Raw genomic sequence first — 19,712 nt, 5'->3', positions numbered from 1 at the left:
ATACTCCTTTGATTATTGTAAATTTGTAGTATAGTTTGAAATCAGGGTATGTGATTCCTCCAGCTTTATTGTTCTTTCTCAAATTTGTTTTGTGCTAAAGTCTTTCTGTTTCTACCCAAATTTTGGAATTATTTGTTTCAGTACTAAGATGCCATTGGTGTTTTGAAAGGAATTGCATTGAAGTAGTATGGTCATTTTGTAGTATGGTCATTTTAACAATATTAAGTCTTTAATCCATGAACATGGTATATCTTTCCATTTCTTTGTACCATCTTCAATTTCTTTCAACAGTGTCTTATAATTTTTCACATAGGTCTTTTACTTCTTGGTTAGATTTAGTCCTAGACATTTTATTCTTTTTGATGCAATTGTAAGTGGGATTGTTCCCTCTTCTTCCCCTCCCTGCTCCCCCCACCACTGCCAGGCATTTTATTTGTAGGTATTACATCCCTTGAAAAAAAAATCCAAGGATTTTCCTTCCTGTGTGTTTTCATCTTGCTTTTTCATGGTTCATGATGCCAGCTGAAGTTGTCAGTACAATGAAACCAAACTGACAGGATGGGAGCAGGTTATTCTGGCATTTTTCTAGATGTTAATCTGGGGCTGATCACTCCACACTTATTTAGCCTGCCTGTGAGGTTCACAGCAATTTTCCCAGCTCTGTGATGACCTATGATTTCAAATTCACCAATGTAACCATGCTTCACCATCATAGTTAGAAACCTGACGATGACTTTGGAGCACAGCCTAATAAGCACCTGGCATTTGCCTCTCTTTTCAGCACTGTTGATATAGGACATTCACACTTTTTCACTCTCCTCTTTCACCCTCATCAAGAGTCTTTTTAGTTTCCTCTTTGCTTTCTGCCATTAGAGTGGTATCTGCATTTCTGAGGTTGTTGATATTTCTCCCAGCAATGTTGATTCAAGCTTGTGAGTCATCCAGCCTGGCTTTTAGCTTAAAGTACTCTGCATAGAGGTTAAATAAGCAGGGTGGCAATTGACAGCCTTGACGTACTCTGTTCCCAGTTTTGAACCAGCCTGTTGTTCTATGCCTGGTTCTAACTGTTGCTTCTTTCCCTGCATACAGGTTTCTCAGGAGGCAGGTAAGGTGGTCTGATATTCATTCCCATCTTTTTAAGAATTTTCCTCAGTTTTTTGTGGTCTACACAGTCAAAAGCTTTAGCGTAGTCAATGGAACAGAAGTAGATGTTTCTTTGGAATTACTTTGCTATTTTTAATGATCCAACAGATGTTGGCAATTTGATCTCTGATTCCTCTGCCTTTTCTAAATCCAGCTTGTACATCTGGAAGTTCTTGGTTCATGTACTGTTGAAGCCTAGCTTGAAGGATTTTGACCATTACCTTGCTAGCATGCGAAATGAGTGCAATTGTGTGGTATTTGGAACAGTCTTTGGTGTTGCCTTTCTTTGGGATTGGAATGGAAATTGACCTTTTTGAGTCCTATGGCCACTGTTGAGTTTTCCAAATTTGCTGGCACATTGAGTGCAGCACTTAGCAGCAGCATCTTTTAGGATTTGAAATAGCTTAGCTGGGACTCCATCACCTCCACTAGCTTTCTTCGTGGTAATGCTTCCTAAGCCAAAGGTTACAATCATGCTTAAGCTGTGAAAATTTTCAAGATTTTTACCCATAGTTATTAAGCAAATAGACTCATACTCTTTCTTTGATGTTTTAAATTTTTTATCTTAACCAGATAGATATGGTTAAACTTTTTGAGCATTGCCAGACCAAATACAGTTCTTGTGGTGTGACAGGGAAGGATCAGTAGATCAGTAGCACATTATTAGCCCTTAGGCTGGGCACATACATACCTACATAATTAACCTGTTACTTGAGATCACCTTGCCTCTAAACAAGTGGTCTTGAAAATGAGGTAGAGAAAGGTAAAAAGATCAGACTGCTTGTGACAGGGAGAGGAACATCTGTTAGAGGAAGGGTTTAAAGAAAATCTGGCCCGTGGAATTAATGCCAGAGGGCATGTGCTGCTGTAGAATATCCTGTAGTCTAAGTTGGATGAATAAACAAACCAAGCAACCAAAAAACCTTCATATTTTACATGTGAGAGGAGCTCTCCCTTATGAAATTCTTAGTTGACATTGGAAATGCATAGTATCTTGAGGGTAGAGTTAGGGGGAGACACAATAAAAAGCTTTTGTATTTTAATTTCCTGGTGGTTGAGGAGTCACATAGTAGACTTTGAAGCAGATAATACCTCACAGTATAACCAACACAAATTATCCTCTATGTCTGGAGGAAGCAAGCATCTGGCTGTCTGAATTTATGGAATTGTAACTCAGAGAACTGATTAATTTTACTATATAGGGTGTGAGGGCTGCAGCTGCTGCCAGGTAATAGTTGAGATCCATTTTTTACCTTTTTCACTCTGCTCCTGCTATTTCTGAACCTTATTCTTTGAGCGTCTAGAGTAGATTTGAGTTTTGTTGAGCCAAAATTGCTCGTGTCACCATGGCCTTTAAAAAAGACTCTTTTATTTTATTTTATTATAGAGGAGTTTTAGGTTCTTAGAAAAATTGAGTAGAAAGTACAGACTTACCATATAGTTTGTTCCCCTACATATGTACAACCTCCTCCATTATCAACATCCTTGCCACATTAACTGTACACTTGTTACAGTTAATGAACCTTCACTGACATATCATAATCATCCAAAGTCCGTCGTTTACTTTAGGGTTCACTCTTGGTATGGTACATTCTATGGGGTTAGAAAAATGTATAGTGACATATATCCAGCATTAGAGTATCATGCAGAGTGGTTTCGCTGTCCTAAAAATTCTCTGTATCCTGCCTATTTATCCTCCCCTCTTCTCAACCCCTATCAGCCTTTTTTTTTTTTAAATTACCCAAGGAGCCAGTTCTGTTATAATTCCATTGCTCTGTACAACTGTTGCACTGTACTTTGATCACAGTTAGTTCAGAGGATTTTTTTCTTCTATAAGGACTGCTGATATCTTCTTTTTACTCCTTTCCTCAAAGTAATGGCAGGTCAGTGACCAGATTGTATAACAGAGATGGTTTTTTGTTTCCTAAGATTTCCCTGATAGTCTGCTAATTGAAGATACTTCTGGATATTAAATGATAAAACCTGATAATACAGCCCTAAGTAGTAAGGTTTTGCTATAGACTCATAGAGCTAGAAGGAAGTTTTAGTGTCCTACTCTTTGTTTACAGATTGTGGTCATCTCTTCCATAGATCTCAAATACAGAAATGACGCAATTCTCCTGAGTGTCCTTAACTAAAAGAGCTATATAACTCTTGATTACCATAATGCACATGCTGATCATTTCCTCTTTGCCTACCTGCCTTTGAAGAATCTGCACAGACTTTAGTACCTGTCAAACACCAGTCTCTGTGGGATGAGCAGCTGACCCGGTAGAAAACAATTTAGAGACTTTGTTGAATGCATTGAGCCAATTAAATTTTCTTCCTGAGAATATGGACCCTGAGGGTCTGAGTTAATTAGATGATGATGAATCCTTTGACTGAAGGATCACAGGGACTTGTGACTCGGTTCTGAACTACACCGTAAAAGCCATGAGCTGGTCAGAGGGAACAAAAGTGCAGAGGAAGCCAGTCTAAAGTGAGAAGCTGTGGAGTGGAGCAGATGCACGGAGACCCATGAGAGACGGCGGCGGGAGCTTCTAGTTTCACTTCCCATTTGGTCCATCTAAACTCCATTTTCCTTTCTCGGATCTCCATGAGATCGTTTGTAGCTTTTCTGTAATGTGTTCCCTCCCCCCCCATTTGACTTGAACTAGTTGTGTGAATTTTTATTCTACAACTGAGATACTGCTAGTAGAATCTCATGTAAGAGAGTCTTTAAGACTCCTTGAGTTGAGTCTTATAAGGTCTTATTATAAGATCTTAAGAAAGGTCTTATTATTAGTGCAAAATAAGTGTACATCAGGTGGCCTCTAGCCAGTTAATGTTTTCTTCACCTCTAGGCATTTATTAACTCATTTACTGTGTGTGTGCTGAGTCAGTTGTGTCTGACTCTTTGCGGCCCCACAGACTGTAGCCCACCAGTCTCTGGCCATGGAGTTCTCCAGGCAAGATTACTGGAGTGGGTAGCCATTCCCTTCTCCAGGGAATCTTCCCAACCCAGAAATCAAACCCGGTCTCCTGCATTGCAGGCGGATTCTTTACTGTCTGAGCCACGAGAACGACCTTCTCTTCCCTTTTCTAGGCTAAAGAATGTCTATACAATTTCATCCTTTCTCAAAAGAGAAAAAAAAAAAGTTTTGTTGTTTTCTGATTCTATTCATCACATTTTTCTTCAGTCCTTTCATAAAACCCTGGGTAGAATACTAGGGAGTTGGTGCTAGGAGACTTGGACTCTGTTCTTGCTGGGACTCCAGCCAGATGGATGGTCTAAGGAAGGTACTTCCTTCCTCATGCCCCCTGTTACCTCTGCAGTGATGTGAAAGGGCTGGGCCAAATCACTGACTTCCAACCTATACTTCTTGCTTTCCTTAAAAATAATAGTAACAGGTTCCAGGGATTAGGATGTGGATATGTATTTTAGATGGGGGAGTAGCATCTAGCTTATTGTAGATGAGATGGCATGTTTGAACCATTTTTTAAAATTTTGTCCCATATTCTTGATAAGACATTGATGAAGAGGGCCAAGAAATCAATCTACTTACCAGGTGGCATTTATCATACTGTAGATGAAATAAATATATCTTAATGTACCTTACATAAGATATATTAAATAAATATATCTTAAATATATCTTATTCTATATATAGAAATATAATTCATTTCTGTAAACGCAGTCACTAAGTGAAAAGCCAGTGAAGAAAAAGCTACCTCTTAACTTTAATGGAAAAATTTATTATGTGTTTCAACCTAAGATACCCAAACATTTTGCACAAATAGACAAATATAACATTGAGCAATGAAAGCATTTGTATATAAGAAGTAAATAAAATTTTGAAAATAACTACAGTTTATACATAAAATTTAATGATGCTTTGTTGCCTCAATAAATAAGAAAGAGGTGGCATGATAGGCTGTGGGAATTGATGGAAGAGGGAAGGAACCATTCTTTGCAAGATGGTAGAGAGTCAGGTTGGAGAAGGAAATGGCAACCCACTCCAGTGTTCTTGCCTGGAGAATCCCGGGGACAGGGGAGCCTGGTGGGCTGCCATCTCTGGGGTCGCACAGAGTCGGACACGACTGAAGCGACTTAGCAGCAGCAGCAGAGAGTCAGGTGATGAATTTTCAGGCATGTGTTCAATATCAGTAGTGCTTAGTGATAATTTTTTTTTTCCTTTGGGACTTTGACAGAATAAACTTCTGATTGTGGACACCTTTGACATCAAAGAAGAAGTATTTTTTGGTACAAAAAAAATAGCAATATATAAGTTTACAATTCATATACCTCCTTGAAAGATGCTGCATTAATTGCCTGAGGCTGCTGTAACAAACAATTACCAATTTAGAGACTGAAAGCAGAAGAAAGGTATTTTATGGTTCTGCAGGCCAGAAGTCTGAAATCTGGCAGGACTGCTTTCCCTCTGGGGACACTAGAGGAGAATCCGGTCCTGGCTTCTGGTGACTGCCAGCGAAAGCACTTCTGAGCTCGTGGCTACATGGCTCCGATCTCTGCCCACCTGTCTCCTCCTCTGTGTGTCTGCCTCATACTCCCTGTTTCTCACAAGGATACATCTGATTTCTTTTATGGCTTACCTTGGTAATCCATTATAAGTACTTCCTTTCAAGATTTTTAATCATATTATTTGCCATACAAAGTGAATATGAATTCACTCCTTCAAAGTAATAATTGCAGGTCCCAGGGAGACCATACATTTGCGGGGGCCATCATTTAGGCTACTATGTATGCAATGGCATTTGAATAATTTTAAAAATCTTTTCGTTCTGTCATATTCTTGACAAGAAACTGATGTGTTGAGTGAATTAATGAGTATTCTTTATCTGAAATTATAATGTCGGTATGTTGCCTTTAGTGATTTATGTAATATTCTATGAAGTGAAAAGATCAGGTAATGAGGAGAAAAAACGGAGTTATTTTCCAAAAAGTGGTCTATCTTTTTAAGAGCCCTCATGGCAAGGAGCCATCACCTGAAACCTGTGTTTGCCTACTGCACCTAATCCTAAGGCTGGCTTCTATATCATGGTGAGATAGCTGCGAGCGGCAGCTGGAACTCTTATTTCCTTCTTCACATCTGACAAGGAGAGAGTCTGTTCTCAGAAACTCCTGGGCTAGTGATCGAGTGTTCTAGCATGGGTGAGGGAGTGACATTTTGGACCAGACAGTTGCTGGTCTTGCGGACTGTCCTGTGTATTGTAGGAAGTGTAGTAGCACCCGTGGCCTCTATCCACTGGATGTCAGCAGCACACTCCTCTAGTTGTGACAACTAAAAATGCCATCAGACATTGTCAGAGGTCCCCTGTGGGTCAAGGTTGTCCCTGATCGAGAACCACTGCTTAACCCAATCAGAGCTCATTCTTGTCTCACCAAAATCTGCTGGCTAAGAAATTTTAGGTTCCTGTTAGGAAGGAGGAATGTAGAAAATAAGTGTTGGAGAGGTAACTGCAAATGTTCACTACATCTGAAATTCTAATGAGGGCCCAAACGGGGTCAAATCTAGCAGACCTACTAAATTTTTTCTAGGCCTCTGTTGGTATATTGTTGTCCAACTCTTTGTTGTGTCTGACTTTTTGCAATCCTATGGAGTATAGCCCACCAGCCTCCTCTGTCCATGGGATTTTCCAGGCAAGAATATTGGAGTGGGTTCCCCTTCCCTTCTCCAGGCAATCTTCCCAACCCAGGAATTGAACCTGCATCTCCAGCATTGGAAGGTGGATTCTTTACCACTGAGCCACCTGGGAGGCCCCTCTGTTGTCTAACATTATTTTTTAATAATACCTATTTTATATTGGACAAATAAAACCCAATATTATGTCTTTTTTCCCCCCAATTCTATGGGCCTGTGAATCACATGTTTTTTTTTTTTTCCCTGCTTTATTTCTGTCAACTAGTTGGTTGCTTTTTATCTTAGAATTTGCCTCTTTCTTGTATAACCTCATTCTTTCCCAGCAAGTCTCTCTGCTGAGGTTTTCACATTCAGTTGGATTTACCCTTCCTATGACACTGCTCTGGTTTCCCGTTGCTGCAGGGCTTTAACAAGCACACCATATAGTGCAAACTGCACTTAGCATAGCCATGTATGAACACAAGAGAACTGTGATTGGAATTTTTCTAGAGTATCCTCTTTTATTCTACGAAGCAATTGAAATAGAATAAAGACATATTTATTGCTTTGAAATTTTCAATGATTTCCAAGTTAACAAATTTGTACTCTTACAGGCATCAGATGACTGGCATTTTGGGGCGATGTGTTATTTCTTCCATGGTTGTGCCGTGTAGAGGATCCCCTCTATTTTCGTGTGAGTACTCTGGCTATGGTGGAACCCCTGACAGTAACTGATGACAGAAAGCACGACATGATCGGGAGTAAACATGAGTTGCTGCTTTTTCATCACACTTAAGGCCTGGTAGAGGTTATGCATACAGTGGCTCATAAACAGAGTACCCCCATCGGACCAATAAAAAGTAACAAGACTACATGACATATAAGCTAGAATTTATGTGAGCTGTTCAAGCAAGTCTGGGTCAAGGATTTTGTAATTGGCAGTAACTAAGAGCTTCATGAGAGCCTGAGGGGCTACAGAAAGAGCTCTATTTTTGCCATGGCTTTTGCTTTATTCTGTATATATGCAGCATAGTAGAAACAATCTGCCTTACTATGATATTAGTTACACAACCCCCCAAACTGTCCTTCTCTGTGTATTTTCTTCTGTATTTTACTAGCAGCTCATTTGGCCTCCAGCTTTGCTGGTCTAGAACTTCTGTGTTCATTTTAAGCTCCTCGAGGGAAGGGGGGCTACTATAATCATCTTCAAATGAGTTTGAAAAAAAGCACAATTCCCCAGTCTTAGTATTGTGCCTTGTGTGGTTTAAAATTTGACTGAATGACTTGATATATATCCTTTCTAGACTCATTAGAACCCATAGGTTGCCCCCTTGAGTTTTCTCTGCTTCTTGGAAAACAGATAGGAGAAGAGATCTAGAAATAGAGTATTCACTGAGATAGCTGAAGCTGAGTAGGATACTGATAGTAGCAAGACTCATTTTACTATGGTTATTAAAGCAAAAATGAGGGCAACGATTCCTTTTTCAGGAGGTCTTGGCAAGGACCCTAGTTTTAAACAAGAAAGAGACACAGCCAGTTATATTGAAATGATTTGAAGTCCATCCCTCCACAGTCACGTTTTTCTGAAGCCAAGGTAAACAGTTGGTTAGAGGTGGGTATAGAACAAGCCATTTTTTGGTAAATGGATAAATTGTCCCTTGGAACATTTCAGTAGGTGGTGCTCTTGTGCCATACTATAACAAAATTTTTAGAAAATTTATGAGACCCTGTGGCTAGTTCTAGAGCCTTTGTCCCTCTTGATCCCCTTGAGTGACTACCAGGTATACCACTTGGATAGCATGATGTGGGTGGTTTTAGTGAGAGATTTTATATCTGGAAATAAGGCAAATTCAGGTCTCTTACCTTCTTTAGCTTGGCTGAGTTCTGCTTTCCAGGGGAACCTAAATGAGAGGTTCACTAATCTTTATGAAAAATTGATGACTCTTGTTCAGTCGTTCAGTTATGTCTGACTCTTTGTGACCCCATGGGCTGCAGCATGCCAGGCTTCTCTGTCCTTCACCATCTCCTGGAGTTTTCTCAAACTCATGTCCGTTGAGTCGGTGATGCCATCCAACCATCTCATCCTCTGTCGTCCCTTTCTCCTCCTGCCTTCAGTCTTTCCTAGCATCAGGGTCTTTTTCCAGTGAGTAAGCTCTTTGCATCAGGTGGCCAAAGTACTGGAGCTTTAGCTTCAGCATCAGTCCTTCCAATGAAAATTCAGGGTTGATTTCCTTTAGGACTGACTCGTTGGATGCAGTGGCACCCCACTCCAGTACTCTTGCCTGGAAAATCCCATGGATGGAGGAGCCTGGTAGGCTGCAGTCCATGGGGTCGCTAAGAGTCGGACACGACTGAGCGACTTCACGTTCACTTTTCACTTTCATGCATTGGAGAAGGAAATGGCAACCCACTCCAGTGTTCTTGCCTGGAGAATCCCAGGGACGGGGGAGCCTGGTGGGCTGTCATCTCTGGGGTCGCACAGAGTCGGACATGACTGAAGCGACTTAGCAGCAGTTGGATCTCCTTGCAGTCCAATGGACATTCAAGAGTCTTCTCCAGCACCACAGTTTGAAGGCATCAGTTCTTTGCACTTAGCCTTTTTTATTATCCTGCTCTCACATCCATACAGGACTACTGGAAACACCATAGCTTTGACTATACTAACCTTTGTAGGCAAAGTGATTAGTCTAGTCTTTATCTAAACAATTATGATGTGTGTTATATATTACCAGTTTTCTGAGACCAGTTGTTCTATTGGAAATCGTCTGTGGTCCTCCCGATAACTTCAGATAACGTCTGTTAAATGAAGATATCACCCTCCAGATAACATCTGTTATCCTTTCCAGATAACTCAGGCTTTCATTCTTGTTTCTTTATGCTTCCAGACAAGACGCAATGGAATGAAATAATATGTTGTAAAGAAATTTATAAGTGGTGAAGGAACAAAGACGAAAAACATCAAGTTCAGACAGCAGCTGATGATAACTAGAGCTGACATTGAACCCTGTTGGCATCAGCTCCTTGTCTCAGTTCTTTTGCTGTATGTGTAATGAGTCCATTGGTCTGAAGTTGGTTGTGATACCATGACGAACAAGACATCCAAAAAGTCCATGTTAGGGGCTGCTGGCAGAAACATGGTGGGCAAGAAAGAGAAATTTAAATCCAGACTACATGTCATTCCAGGGTGGACAAATCTCTTGTTGCTAGAAGTTTTTAGAAACATTTAAGGTTCTGCTTTTTCAGGAGGCTTTTTGTTTCTAAAATGAAAGACAGTCACCTCACTTTGTATCCACAAACTGTTAAGAAAGCGGCAAAATGTTCATGGGACTTTTGCCTCAGCATGAGCGTGCTGCTCTGAGATGCTTAATTCCCCATCGTCTCAGCTGCAGCTCTAGCGGCTTGTCTCTTGAGCCTTGCAGTCCAGCAGATCCAGTGATGTTCAGGGTGCTTTCTGGTAGCTTTTGAGATTTTCTTTTTACAATTAATATTTTAGTCTGTGTGGGTTTTAAAAATTGATTTATTTACCTGATTATTATTTAAGTTGGAGTATAATTGTTTTACAATGTCATGTTAGTTTCTGCTGTACCACATCTGAATCAACTATTAGTATACATATATCCCCTCCTCCATAGGCCCCCCTCCATCCCACCCTTCTAGGTCATCACAGAGGACAGAGCTGAGCTCCTTATATATCTATAATTTTTAAATTGTCTTTTTCAGTATTTAGAATGTACTGTTAATCTAAGAACTCATGTATTTCTTGAATATTTCTTGCTTTTATCTCTTTAAGTATTGTTTCTCTTCCATTCTCTTTACTTTTTCTTTTTTTCTGTTTTGCTGTGACACTTTCTAGATGTTTGTTAAACTAACCTTTATGTTTCCTAACTTCTCTCTCATAATTTTTGATTTTCTTTCTGGGCTGCATTCTGAGTGAATTTCATAGTATTGTCTTCAAATTTTCTAGCTCTTTAGTTTTGCCTAAAGGATCTTGTGTACTGCGTTTTTAATTTTAATGACTGTATTCTTCACTTATATAATTTTCAATTGATTCTTTTTTAATCATCTATTGTTTTAACTCAGAGTTTGTGCTTTATAATTTCTTATTTTTAATTAAGTTTTTAACATCTTAAATACAATTACTTTGATTTTGAATTGAACTATAATTTACTTACAATGTTGTATTAGTTTCAGGTGTGTAACATAGCGATTTGATATTTTTGTACATTACAAAATAATGACCACAGTAAGTCTAGTTACCATCTCTTACCATACAGAATTATTACAGTATTACTGACTATACTCACCTTGCTGTGTATTATATTCCCATGACTTATTTATTTTATAAATGGAAGTTGGTAGTTCCTCTTAATCCCCTTTACCTATTTTGCCATTTCTACTTACTCACCTCTCCTCTGGCAACTACTAGTTTTTTCCTGTGTTTCTATGAGTCTTTTTCTGTTTTGTTCTATTTGTTCATTTGTGGTGTTTTTGTTGTTGTTGTTCAGTTACTTAGTCGTGTCTTACTCTTTGCAGCCCCTGAACTGCAGCATACCAGGCTTCCCTATTCTTCACTATCTCTCTGAGTTTGCTCAGACTCATGTCCATTCAGTCAGTGATGCCATCCAACCGTCTCAATCTCTGTCGCCCCCTTCTCCTCTTGCCTCAACCTTTCCCAGCATCAGGATCTTTTTCAATGAGTCCACTCTTCATATCAGGTGGCCAAAGTATTGGAGCTTCAGCTTCAGCGTCGGTCCTTCCAATGAATATTCAGGATTGATTTCCTTTAGGATTGAACTGGTTTGATCTTGAAGTCCAAGGGACTCTCAAGAGTCTTTCCCAGCACCACAGTTCAAAAGCATTAATTCTTCGGTGCTCAGCCTTCTTTATGGTCCAGCTCACATCCTTACATGACTATTGGAAAAACCATAACTTTGGCTATACGGACCTTTTAAGACTCCACATATAAATGAAATTTTATGGTTATTTGTCTTTTTCTATCTAACTGATTTCATTTAGCATAATATCTTCTATGAAGAGATCCACCCATGTTGTTTCAAATGGCAAGGCTTCATACACTTTTATGGCTGAGTAATACTACATTGTGCATGTGTCTGCATCTGTGCTTCTCCGTTGTGTGTATGTGTCTGTTTGTACGTGTCTCACATCTTTACTCATTTATGTATTAATGGACTTCTGGGTTGCTTCCATATTCAACTATTGTAAATAATGCTGCAGTGAACTCTGGTTTGCATATATCTTGTTGAATTAGTGGGGGTTTTTTTGGATAAATACCCAGAATTGTTATTGCTGGGCCATATGGTAGTTTTATTTTTAATTTTTTGAGAAACTTCCATACTATTTTCCATAGTGGCTGTACCAATTTATATTCCCACCAGCTCTGTACTAGGGTTCCTTTTTCTCCACATCCTCACTAATATTTATTCTTTGTTATCTTTTGAATGATAATCATTCTGACAGGTTTTGATTTGCATTTCTCTGATGATGAATGATATTGAGTATATTTTCATGTGCCTGTTGACTGTCTCTATGTCTTCTCTGGAAAAATGTCTTCACGTCCTTTATTTTTTTAATTGAATTTTTAAAAATATATTGAGCTGTATGAGTTTCTTATATGTTTTAGTTATTAACCCCTTATTGGGTATATCATTTGCAAATGTCTCCTCCCATTCAGTTGGTTGCCTTTTTGTTTCGTTGATAGTTTCCTTTGCTGTGTAAAAGCTTTTTAGTTTGATGTGGTCTCATTTGTTTATTTTTGCTTTTGTTGCCCTTGCCTGAGGAGACAGATCAAAAAAAAATTCCTAGAAACCGATGTCAAAGAGCTTACTGCTTGCTTTCTTCTAAGAGTTTTATGGTTTCAGGTCTTAAATTTAAGTCTTTAATTCAGTTAAATATACTTATTTTGTTGGACTATTTTATAATATTCATTTCATCTGAAATGAATTAGTGGTTTGATGGCTGATTTTGTTAGTTGCCTTTATTGGGATTAGATTTCCTCATGTACTTTAGAACTTTGGTTGAATGGCATGTTTTGAATGCAGCATATTTTTTAATTGCTTTCATTGATTCATTTTCTGCCTCTCTTTCTCCCTCTCTGCTTAGTCTTCCTTGTTTAAAGCAATTTATATTTGTCTCTGGGGCTTTCATGGAGCCCTAGTCCAGAATTGCTGTGGTGTTTCAGTTACTTGGGCAATCACAGGCTGCTTCATTGAATTCCTCATCTCTGGCTGGTCTGTGTTCTCCTTCCTCTCTAGGCCACAGCTCCGTATGAGATAACCAGTCTTCTTTCAGGAATCAGGAGCCCTCCTCCAGTTTCACCTCCAACCCTGCCTCAAGTAGAATGCTAGGTCTGACTCTGTCCTTTGTGGGTTATGCTTAGTTTGAGCAAACTCCGGGAGATAGTGAAGGACGAGGAAGCCTGGCATGCTGCAGTCCACGGGATCACAGAGTAGTACTCAACTGAGCAACTGAACTACCACCAACTTTTGTAGGTTTCATGCTTCCAGTTACAGTGCTTGTTTTTGGATCCTGAGCTTAGGAGGCTAAAGGCTTTAACCCTGAGGATTTACTCCACTCTGTTTCTGCCTCATACCTATTAGACAGAAATTTTTCTATTGTTTTTGAACTTGCTTGCATCCTTTTGGTTTTCTCTTCTTGTTTCCTCCCTCTTTGCTGTGTTTGGAGGAGAGGGGATCTATCAAGGAGTGAATTTACTTGCCATCTTAACTGGAGGTCACATGGGCTGAGGGTTTAAAGGAAACAAAGTGAGATATTTGGTTTTACATAGTACTAAAAGCTAACCACAAAAATGCTTTTCTGTTTGAGTTCAGTGACCCACAGCATACAATCATTTAAACTCCTCCTTCAGAGGCTTGCAGCCCCAAAAAGATGAGTGGGATTAAGCAGGTGGGATTTATTAGGATGCCATGGTTCTCTACAAGGATTTCACTTTTTATTTTTTATTTTGATGGTAATTTTAAGAATTCAATTGTTTCCAAACACCCACAGTTCTAACTAAATAGTGTCTTAAGACGTCAGAGCCTGCAGTTGTGTTTGTCTTGGTGCCAAGTAGCACTGCTTTTAGATGCTGAAACCCGAACAGAAGTGAAAATGTAAATAATATGTGTGAATGAGAGAGTGAGTGAGTGCTGTTCCTGGCCGGCTGGGGTGCCCCTTTTTGATGCTGTCTGCAGCATTCCATGTTTTCTTCTCTCCCAGCCCTTCCCAGAAAGAATTATGTTTTATCTGTTTGCAGTTCATGATTTCCTCATTAGCTATGGGTTGCTTGAGAGGAAATGGGAATGCTGCCATTTTTTTATTTGCAGTGTTTTAGAGTTCCTGTCATGTGGTAGTTTTCCAATAAATATGTGGGATTTTTTGTTTTTGTTTATTTAGTAATAAATTATGAGTAGAACCAAGGATGGAAAGAGGCAGAAATAACTTGGAGCCAAGTTACTAATGACAAAGGCGAGAAGATTTCTAATATTTTAATATCGAATGTGCTTCTCAGCCCATTTTTCTTCCAATCTCACTGAAAGCTCACAGTCTTACTGTCTGTCAGTTAAGTGAATTGAGGACAAGAATGCAATGAAAGTAAGTCACCACTATTTCTAACAGAATGTATGTGGGAAGACTGATATTTCTCAAGTCTCAGTGATAGGTCCTTGCTGCTCTGATGGAAAACAAGGTCAGGAGTTTCTATCTGAGCAGCTTCAAAGGCAAGCAGTCCTAAAGGGATGTTTCTGTTTGGAGGCCAGATCCAGAGAGCAGCTCGTTTTCCCACGTGGCTTGGGGCATGGATGGGAGAATGGAGCTCAGTAACCCCCCAGAAAGTTATCTGCTAGGTTAAATTTCCTTAATTCTTTGCAAAACTGAGTGAAGAGTATGTATACTCTGCACCTGGATTGCAGTTGCCTCCTCTGATTTCTTTGGTCCAGGTTTTGTTTATGATTGGGGTTTGTTTGAAATTATCTGCAAATTTCAGGTCTGTGTTTTTGATTAGAGTGTCTCAGAGACAAAACACTCCTGACTCAACAGAGAAAAAGCCAGCTCCTCCTAGTGGAATTTTTCTTAAAACCTCATTGTTTTAACAGGAAAATGTGTATCATTTGTTTCTTTCATAAGCACTTTATGGGAGCAAGAATATTTTATTGTGAAATTTTTTAAAGAAAGCTACAAATACATGGACAAATTTATCAATCCTGTTTAAAGTAATGAAGCAAAGAAACATTAAAAAGTAAATTGAGAATACTGGTATCAGGGTTTCAGTAAGGAAGAGGAAGGATATTGTCAAATTTAAGCATAGTTGAGCATAAATTTCTTAACTTTATATTTGATTATATTTAATGGAGGTTTTAGGTAGTTTCTGATAAGGCCATTGTACCCCTAGTTAATGACATTGACTGGAGGCTAGATATTTGTCTCTTTTCCTTCTTCCATAAACACTGTGTTTTCTAGCCTTCTGTCCGTAAATCTCTGTGTAGTGCTTATTTCATGGGAGAAGTGACTTCAGTTGATTCAAACTCAGGGAAAATGGGGGGAAAAAAACCCAAAACAGTGCTTTTTATCAGGTTGCCACTGAGTAGGTTATGGTCTATATTTGGCAAATGTAGACTTACCTCTCATACTTGGAGATTGTGCAGACCAAATGAAAGTAATTTCAGAACCTTTTGGCCACCCTGACAGGTATATAATACACAGCCATTTTTGATACTATGAGATTTATAGTGAACTTCGTTTTAAATGTTGACAGTATGGGAACTGCATGTCTTTCTGTCGGCCCCAAAGCCAGCATTTTATCTGAGTCTCTCCTCTACAGCAGCCTTAGTGGATTTATTTGTTTACTTATTTATTCAGCAAATATTTATTGAACTTCTACTGTGTGCCAGCTACATACATAGCCTTGGTTTTCAGAATGTGTTCAGCAAACTAGGTTCTGAGGAGATGTGCCAGTGAGGACACAGTTGACTGTAAGAAAACCCAATAAAAGGTGGCTTAAACCAAAAGGAAAATTCCAAGGTTGGCTGCTTCATTCCCTTAGCTGTGCTAGTGAGGGGACCCAGGTGCACCTTTCTGCTTTGCTGTTTGCAGCATGTTAGATTACTTACTCCTTGAATCCCTGGGTAACAAGAAGACTGCAGTGTATAATACAGGGGAAAAGTAAATTTATCCACTAATATTCTCCAGTGGAAGCTCAGTTCTTATTGTCCAGAGTTGTATAACATTGCCCATTCCTATAGTTAGTTGAAAGCCAAATGGAAATACCATGACTGGAATACACCAGCCATTCTGAAAATGTGATGTTGGGTATCTCTGAGAACTTTCAGAAGACTGATGAGGGCAAAACCGTTTTCATAGTGGTGCTAAAACATCATTTGTGTTTCTTACTCTGATTTTCTCACTAGTCTACAGTAGAGTTGTTAAGAGTTCTTGATTTATGGTGATGTCATTGCTCTGGAATGTATTCCAGCTAGTGGAATATATTCTTGGGTTTTAAATTTTTCTTAGTTTTAATTTGTAATGTGGTAAATATTGATATATATAACTCACATAAATAGAAGTTGTCAGTAATGCCCTCAGTGATGTGTATCACTGTAAAGGGGAGTCTGAGAACAAAATGTTGAGATCCACTGGTCTCATTAATCAAGATTCACCCCTGGTGAGAAAATAATAGCAAATGAAACAACTGACAAAGGATTAATTTCTTAAATATACAACCAGCTCATGTAAGTAAATACTGGAAAAACAAACAACTCAATCAAAAAGTGAGAAAAAGACCTAAACAGACATTTCTCCAAAGAAGACATACAGATGGCTAATCAGATCAGATCAGTCGCTCAGTCGTGTCCGACTCCTTGCGACCCCATGAATCACAGCACGCCAGGCCTCCCTGTCCGTCACCAACTACCGGAGTTCACTCAGACTCACGTCCATTGAGTCAGTGATGCCATCCAGCCATCTCATCCTCTGTCATCCCCTTCTCCTCCTGCCCCCAATCCCTCCCAGCATCAGAGTCTTTTCCAATGAGTCAACTCTTCACATGAGGTGGCCAAAGTACTGGAGTTTCAGCTTCAGCCTCATTCCTTCCAAAGAAATCCCAGGGCTGATCTCCTTCAGAATGGACTTGGTTGGATCTCCTTGCAGTCCAAGGGACTCTCAAGAGTCTTGTCCAACACCACAATTCAAAAGCATCAATTCTTTGGCGCTCAGCCCTCTTCACAGTCCAACTCTCACATCCATACGTGACCACAGGAAAAACCATAGCCTTGACTAGAGGGACCTTTGTTGGCCAAGTAATGTCTCTGCTTTTGAATATGCTATCTAGGTTGGTCATAACTTTCCTTCCAAGGAGTAAGCGTCTTTTAATTTCATGGCTGCAGTCACCATCTGTAGTGATTTTGGAGCCCAGAAAAATAAAGTCTGACACTGTTTCCACTGTTTCCCCATCTATTTCCCATGAAGTGGTGGGACTGGATGCCATGATCTCCGTTTTCTGAATGTTGAGCTTTAAGCCAACTTTTTCACTCTCCACTTTCACTTTCATCAAGAGGCTTTTGAGTTCCTCTTCACTTTCTGCCATAAGGGTGGTGTCATCTGCATCTCTGAGGTTATTGATATTTCTCCCGGCAGTCTTGATTCCAGCTTGTGTTTCTTCCAGTCCAGCGTTTCTCATGATGTACTCTACATATAAGTTAAATAAACAGGGTGACAATATACAGCCTTGACGAACTCTTTTTCCTATTTGGAACCAGTCTGTTGTTCCATGTCCAGTTCTAACTGTTGCTTCCTGACCTGCATATAGGTTTCTCAAGAGGCAGGTCAGGTGGTCTGGTATTCCCATCTCTTTCAGAATTTTCCGCAGTTGATTGTGATCCACACAGTCAAAGGCTTTGGCATAGTCAATAAAGCAGAAATAGATGTTTTTCTGAAACTCTCTTGCTTTTTCGATGATCCAGCAGATGTTGGCAATTTGATCTCTGTTTCCTCTGCCTTTTCTAAAACCAGGGTGAACATCAGGAAGTTCACGGTTCACATATTGCTGAAGTCTGGCTTGGAGAATTTTAAGCATTACTTTACTAGCGTGTGAGATGAGTGCAATTGTGCAGTAGTTTGAGCACTCTTTGGCATTGCCTTTCTTTGGGATTGGAATGAAAACTGACCTTTTCCAGTCCTGTGGCCACTGCTGAGTTTTCCAAATTTGCTGGCATATTGAGTGCAGCAGTTTCACAGCATCATCTTTCAGGATTTGGAATAGCTCAACTGGAATTCCATCACCTCCACTAGCTTTGTTTGTAGTGATGCTTTCTAAGGCCCACTGGACTTCACATTCCAGGATGTCTGGCTCTAGGTCAGTGATCACACCATTGTGATTATCTGGGTCGTGAAGATCTTTTTTGTACAGTTCTTCTGTGTATTCTTGCCATCTCTTCTTAATATCTTCTGCTTCTGTTAGGTCCATACCATTTCTGTCCTTTTTCAAGCTCATCTTTGCATGAAATATTCCTTTGGTATCTCTGATTTTCTTGAAGAGATCCCTAGTCTTTGCCATTCTGTTGTTTTCCTCTATCTCTTTGCATTGATCTCTGAGGAAGGCTTTCTTATCTCTTCTTGTTATTCTCTGGAGCTCTGCACTCAGATGTTTATATCTTCCCTTTTCTCCTTTGCTTTTTGCTTCTCTTTTTTTCACAGCTATTTGTAAGGCCTCCCCAGACAGCCATTTTACTTTTCTGCATTTCTTTTCCATTGGGATGGTCTTGATCACTGTCTCCTGTACAATGTCACAAACCTCATTCCATAGTTCATCAGGCACTCTATGTATCAGATCTAGGCCCTTAAATCTATTTCTCATTTCCACTGTATAATCATAAGGGATTTGATTTAGGTCATACCTGAATGGTCTAGTGATTTTCCCTACTTTCTTCAATTTAAGTCTGAATTTGGCAGTAAGGAGTTCATGGTCAGATAGCTAATAGACACATGAAAAGATGCTCAAACATTGCTCATTATTATTGACATACAAATCAAAACTACAATGAGATATCACCTCACACCAGTCAGAATAGCCATCATCAAAATGTCTACAAACAACAAATGCTGGGGAGGGTGTAGAGAAAAGGGAACTGTCTTACACTGTTGGTAGGAATGTAGATTGATACAGTACTGTGGAAGACAGTATATGCTGTGCTTAGTTGCTCAGTCACATCTGACTTTGTGACCCCTTGGACTGTAGCCCACAGGCTCCTCTGTCCATGGGGATTCTCCAGGCAAGAATACTGGAGTGGGTTGCCATGCCCTCCTCCAGGGGATCTTCCCAACTCAGGGATCAAACCCAGGTCTCCTGTATTGTAGGCATATTCTTTACCCATCTAGGTCACCAGAGAAGCCCAAGAATATTGGAATGGGTAGTCTGTCCCTTCTCATGGGAACTTCCTGACCTAGGAATTGAACTGGGGTCTCCTGCATTGCAGGTGGCTTCTTTGCCAGCTGAGCTACCAGGGAAGCCCAGAAGACAGTATGGAGACTCCTTAAAAAATTAGGAATAAAATCACCATATGACCCAGCAATCCTGCTACTCGGCATGTACCCTGAGGAAATCAAAATTGAAGAAGACACATGTATCCCACTGTTCATCACAGCTCTAATTGCAATAACTAGGACATGGAAGCAACCTAGATATCCATTGACTGATGAATGGATAAAGAAGCTATGGTACATATATACAGTGGAATATTACTCAGTCATATAAAGGAATGCATTTGAGTCAGTTCTAATGAGGTGGATGAACCTATAGCTAAGTATGTCCAAAAAAGAAAAACAAATATCATATACTGAGACATATATATGGAATCTAGAAAGATGGTACTGATGAAATTATTTTCAGGGCATCAGTGGAGACACAGACAGAGAACAGACCTATGGATATAGGGGAGG

At 39.7% G+C, this 19,712-nt stretch overlaps 1 protein-coding gene across 21 annotated transcripts in view; it reads left to right on the top strand.

Moving 5' to 3' along the window:
• FANCC (FA complementation group C) overlaps window positions 1–19,712 on the top strand; it is a 343,951-nt gene that overhangs the window by 86,215 nt on the left and 238,024 nt on the right. For 13 of the 21 annotated variants that reach the window (XM_059888956.1, XM_024995463.2, XM_024995455.2 and 10 more), the window contains one exon: window positions 7,379–7,458. The exons of the other annotated variants lie outside the window; for them this stretch is intronic. The gene's annotated coding sequence lies outside the window, so the exon portion shown is untranslated. The remainder of the gene's footprint in view (window positions 1–7,378; window positions 7,459–19,712) is intronic. 21 annotated transcript variants of the gene reach the window in all.

This window comes from Bos taurus, chromosome 8 (assembly GCF_002263795.3).
Source record: "Bos taurus isolate L1 Dominette 01449 registration number 42190680 breed Hereford chromosome 8, ARS-UCD2.0, whole genome shotgun sequence".
NCBI lineage: Eukaryota > Metazoa > Chordata > Mammalia > Artiodactyla > Bovidae > Bos > Bos taurus.
This window is presented reverse-complemented; position numbering and strand designations above follow the sequence as displayed.